Genomic DNA, 5,420 nt, shown 5'->3' with positions numbered 1-5,420 from the left:
CCCCACTCTCCTCGCGGGATCCTGGGCACGCCCACACATGCACCCGGTGTGAGTTTTAAGCCACCGGGTCCGGGACGCAAACTGCGGTCGACTTACGTGGGAGTCCAGCGACATAGCCATTGCGCTAACTGCTGGTACCATGGAGACAGAAGTCTAAAAGACCAATATCTGGTCATGGTTGTTCAGGGCCTCCCAAGGCTGACAGTAGAGGCAGAACTCCATGGGACACCACGGATATCAATCCTGGCTTGGGACTTCCTCTACTGAAGTAAGACTACCAGCCGTGCGCCCAGTGACCCGCGTCACTTCCCTGAGTTGCTAGAGAGGAAATTCCGGTGTACTACCACTAGCTACCCTGCTTGGGGTTCCGAGTCCTGACAGAAAGGGTGTGGCTCTGATCAGCTCCCTCTTGGGAGAGACACACTCTTATTAGCACTTGTGGTTTCATCGGTACTCTAGTTAGGGCCTAGGTCTCCTCCCTTAGACCAAAGTTCTCCCCTCTGATTCTCTCCACACATGAATAAAGCCAACAGCTGTGCTATGGCTCTTCCATGATGGTAAGGCAGGACTTTTAGGGGGCCCTGTTGGTTATGTGTAGGTGGTCCCTTCAGTTCACATTCAAAATCATTACCTTGATGCCTGATGAGTCCCGTGGTCGTAAAGGTGAAACCAACGTCTTCACCTTCCCGGAAGTCCATGACCCACATCCGGTCAAGGCTGTGTGGGGTCTCCTAGGGCCGACAACAGGGGAGGAACTCTACGAGAAGCCACGGATGTCAACTTAACATAGGACTTCCTATACTGAACTAAGACCAATGATATGCTCTCCTTGATGTGAAATTCAGGGCACACTACATGCGTCTAACTCTGCCAAGGGCTCCCAGGTCTGAGAAAAAGAACAGGGGTCTAGTTGGCACCCTGTTTTGGAGAAAACTCTTCTCATTAGTACTAAGGTCCTCACCCAGACTCCAGTTAGGGCTGGTATCTCCTCCAACAGTGAAACTGGGACTGCCTTCCTTAGACAGACTCACTCCTTTCCTTACTCCTTCCAGGCAGAAATGAAGGAATCTTGAGCTGAACTCTGCTCAGTCTTGAAGGACTAAGAGCTGAGAGGTGGATTGTGTGGCAATGCTCTCTTGTCACACAAAATCCTCACCTTGACCCCTATTGGTTCTCGGGTATCTGCAGAACTGGAGCCACCTCTACTAGACCAAGACCCTCCTCTCCTTGAGACCATCCAGGAAGAAATGAGGGTCTTCTTAACCTGAAAACTCTGCTTGGGTCTCCCAGGTCACAAGGGAAGTGGAAGAAGAGGAGGAGGAAAAGAGGGAACTTTGGGGTGCTTCTTCTGTTCTTGTATGAGTGGTTCTCTCTATAATTCATCACCTTGACACCTGACTGGTGCAGGGACTCCACGCTTAGCAGACCAGAGGTTACTAATCTAAGAACAAGATTTCCACCTTCCTAGGATCTTGGAGATAGACTTACGGTGAGCCAAATCCAGCCATGACTGTTCCATACCTCTAAGAGCTGACAGCCAGGGTGGAACCCTATGGGACCTCACTGTTCTGGATGGGTGTCCCTCATTCCTCATTTAGTCATCATTTTGATATTCATCAGAGGCTCAGTCCTTACTCCACTGACCTCCTTAGATCAAGTCTCTCATGTTCTGGAGACTCCTGAAGGGTGGTTGTGGGTATGCTCAGCCTCTCAGCCCTGCCTTTCACTTTCTAAGTGAGCAGACACAAACGTCCTTGTGAGGTTCCCTTATGTTCTGAAATGTTGATTTCTCTAGTTGTCATACACAGGACTCCACACCTTGGTTCCTGTCTCCTTGATTAAAGGCTTCCTGGGAAATGTCATGTCCCTACATACTTTGCAAAGAATGGTTACTTGCCTCAGGAGTGATGAGAGATGAGAAAGTTGTACCTCAAGGCAGGGGACCTAGGACAAGTAGTGGACTGTAAAAAATAAAACCAGTTGATCTATTCTTTCTTTTCAACCAGCCACTTAGCTTCTGATGTAACTTAGGTTGTAATAAGTTGACTTCCTATCAGAAAGGGGCAGAGTGGCATGATTCTGTGACCCCCTGATCTTTTGAGATGATCTGACATCACATGTCAGATGATCACCAAATAGTGTCTCTTTCTTACTCATTTATCTAATACATCTCATTTATTTGCTGTTTTTATTGCTCTGGCTAGATATTGAATACCAGGAGTTTGTATAATATTTTCTTTCTTATCTCCTGAATTACAATTAGGAGTAGGAAAAAAAAAAGTGAGTAACAGGCACAAGATCTGTCTCAGTCTGGGATGAGTGGGAGAGTGTGGGAGTAGTTTTATTTTAAATAAGCTGTACTTGGAGACTGTTGGTGAGAAAGTCTATTTTGTCTTTCCAGGGTTTTGTTTGTTTATTTATTTATACATTCAATCACTATATATCATTAAAGCTTATAAAATGAGTTTTCCTAGCACAAATATACCATATATTAGTCTAGTTAAAGATATCATACATGTTGTCATCAACAGATAATTTTCCATTTTTGTGTCCCTTAAATGTTTTGCTTCTTTCTTCCTCAGCATACTTCTATTTTTTAGAGTTATTTTATTATTTTTTTATTTTTGTTAAAACAGAGACAGAAAGAAAGAGAGAGAAAGTGAGAAAGCAATAGCACAAATATACCATATATTAGTCTAGTTAAAGATATCATACATGTTGTCATCAACAGATAATTTTCCATTTTTGTGTCCCTTAAATGTTTTGCTTCTTTCTTCCTCAGCATACTTCTATTTTTTAGAGTTATTTTATTATTTTTTTATTTTTGTTAAAACAGAGACAGAAAGAAAGAGAGAGAAAGTGAGAAAGCAAGCCACGAGGTCTGAGACTTGAACTGTGGTCAGCCATGTGGGAGTCCAGCACCTTAACCACTACACCACCTGCTGGCCCCTCAGCCTACTTCTTAATTAAAATGAACCCCTATGGGGGTTGGCAGGTGGCATGGTGGTTAAGGGCACTGGACTCCCATATGGCCGGCCATAGTTTGAGTCCTGGACCTGGCAGCAGCTTCTCTCTCTCTCTGTCTCTCTCTGGTCAAATTAAAATAAATTAAAAAATAAATTTTAAAAAAGTTCAATAAAAAAAATCTTAAAAAAAAAACAAAAACAAAAGAAGAAAAAAAGCCCTATTCTAAGTTTAACCACTCATAGTGCTGTACATTAAGGAACTCTGAGGACATTTGCCTACCTATGGTTATAGGCCAGAGAGTAGTGGTTTCATTTCCTCTTGTCTGAAGTGGGCATCATTTTTTAATAATGACAAACTATGTTAATTTTAGTTGGTTCTGCTAATCAGTGTACTTTCCTACACTTTGGGTTTGCAAATTGGACAGCTGTCTCTTACAGGCACTGATCTCTCTTCAATGCTTGCATCTAATCAACCTTCTCAAGACACTCACCAGCCCAAAGCACAGTAGAAAGGACCTTAGCATAGGACTTTCTCTGCTGAACTGAGACCACTAATATTCTTTCCTAGAAACTCAGGGCACAATACATGTGTCTAACTCTATCTGGGGTTCCCAAGTCTGATAAAAGAGGCAGGGCTCTAGTTGGCTCCCTCTTTTGGAGAAAACTCTTCTCGTTAGTACTAAGGTCAAAAGAGCAGCAAAGCTGCTCTCTCATTGTCATGTGTTGCTCTGTGCTACTCTGCAAAGAGTTCTCACCAGCAAGAAGACCCTCAAATGATGTGACCTCTGGCTCTTGAAACTCAAAATTATGAGCTGAATAAAACTCTATTCTTATAGATTACTCAGTTTCAGGGTATTTAGTTATTAAGCAACAGAGAATGGACTAGACAAAAGTCAATCTCCAGGTCAGAGGAATTGGATTTTGTCTTAGGAAAGGGGACTAATAATACAATGTGGGGCCAAGAACAACATGATCAGCGGTGTATCCAAGGAAGCATCATCTAGAGAAAAAAAAATGGAGAATAAAAACAAACCCCATTAGGGGTTATTTGGAAGGGTTTAAGCAAAACAAGAACATATTTTATCTAGGACAATGACATGTGGCCAGGCAGATTCAGGGGGGTCAAAATTACGACATGAGCACACCATGGGCACCAAGCCATTACAGAATGGCCTCCACTGTCCAGTCCCAGAGACCCCTGCTCTGAGGAATTAACCCTATAGTTTCTGGATCATGGAGAAATATGATCCAGGGTCCTGGAGAAGGAGACTACAGGAGGCTCTTGGGAAAAGCCCAGCAGAGTTTTGCTGAATGTAGTCCTTGGGAGATGGACTCATACCTGTAATATTTTGGAAGGACAATTGGATCTTGAGGACTAGTAGGGCGAGAGTGATCTAAGTGGAAGGAGCCAGAGATTATGCTAAGGTCTTCACTTTTGATGACTGGGGGAATTTGCCAGCCATTAGAAAGCAACAGAGACACAAAAAGAGGTGAAAGGGGCTAGATGGTGTTGCAGCGGTAAATTGTGACGCTCTGTGAGGCAGACCTACATGGGAAAGTTGCCAGTTCATATCTGGAGACCTCACTGAGTACACTGGACACACATGAGCCTATGATCTGGGGCTGGCTGAAAGTGGGGGTGGATCATGGAGTGGAAACACTGTCAGGGGTGCTATATTTCCATTTCTCAATCATGGAATAAGTAAATAAACTTTTGTTTTTGTTTTCGTTTTGAGAGAGAGATTTTTGCTATAAGGAGCATATGCTCACCAGAGAGACAGACAGACAAAATGAGAAATCACCCCTAGGAGGATGGCTATGCCATATCCTTTCTCTTCCATTCTCCTCTTGGGATTGTGGGCATGCACGCACACGCACCCAGCATGAGTTTCAAGCCACCCGATCTAGGATTCAAACTGCGGTTGACTACATGGGAATCCAGCAACATAACCATTATGCCATCTGTTGGTCCAGCAAGTAAACTTTTTAAAAATGAGTTGAAGGATCTTGAGAGAAAGTGTCTTTGTTTTTGAACATAACCAGCTGGTGTCAAAGTGACATTGGCTTTTATTATTAGGTACCTGCACAATTTAGAGTGATTCCTTTTCTATGTTTCCTTAAGCTATGCAACAATTTCAAGACACTATGCAGAAATTTAAAGATACTGGGACCAGTAGTTGGCATAATGGCTATGTCACTGGACTCCCATGTAGTCGACCGCAGTTCAAGTCCCAGACCCAGTGGCTTAAACTCAGGCCAGGCACTTGTATGTGCGTGCCCAAGATCCCGAGAGGAAAAGGGATTATGGTGTGCCCATGCCCCCTGGGGGGTGATTTCTCACTTTCTATCTATCTCTCTTTCTGGTGAGTGCATGTGTCCATAGCAAAAACCTTTCCAAAAAACAAAAAAAAAAAAAAAAAGGGGGGGGGGGGGACCCGCAGGTAGGGGAATGGC

This window comes from Tupaia chinensis, unplaced genomic scaffold, assembly GCF_000334495.1.
Source record: "Tupaia chinensis unplaced genomic scaffold, TupChi_1.0 Scaffold000567_1, whole genome shotgun sequence".
In the NCBI taxonomy this organism is placed as follows: domain Eukaryota; kingdom Metazoa; phylum Chordata; class Mammalia; order Scandentia; family Tupaiidae; genus Tupaia; species Tupaia belangeri.
Note: the sequence above shows the minus strand (reverse complement) of the source record.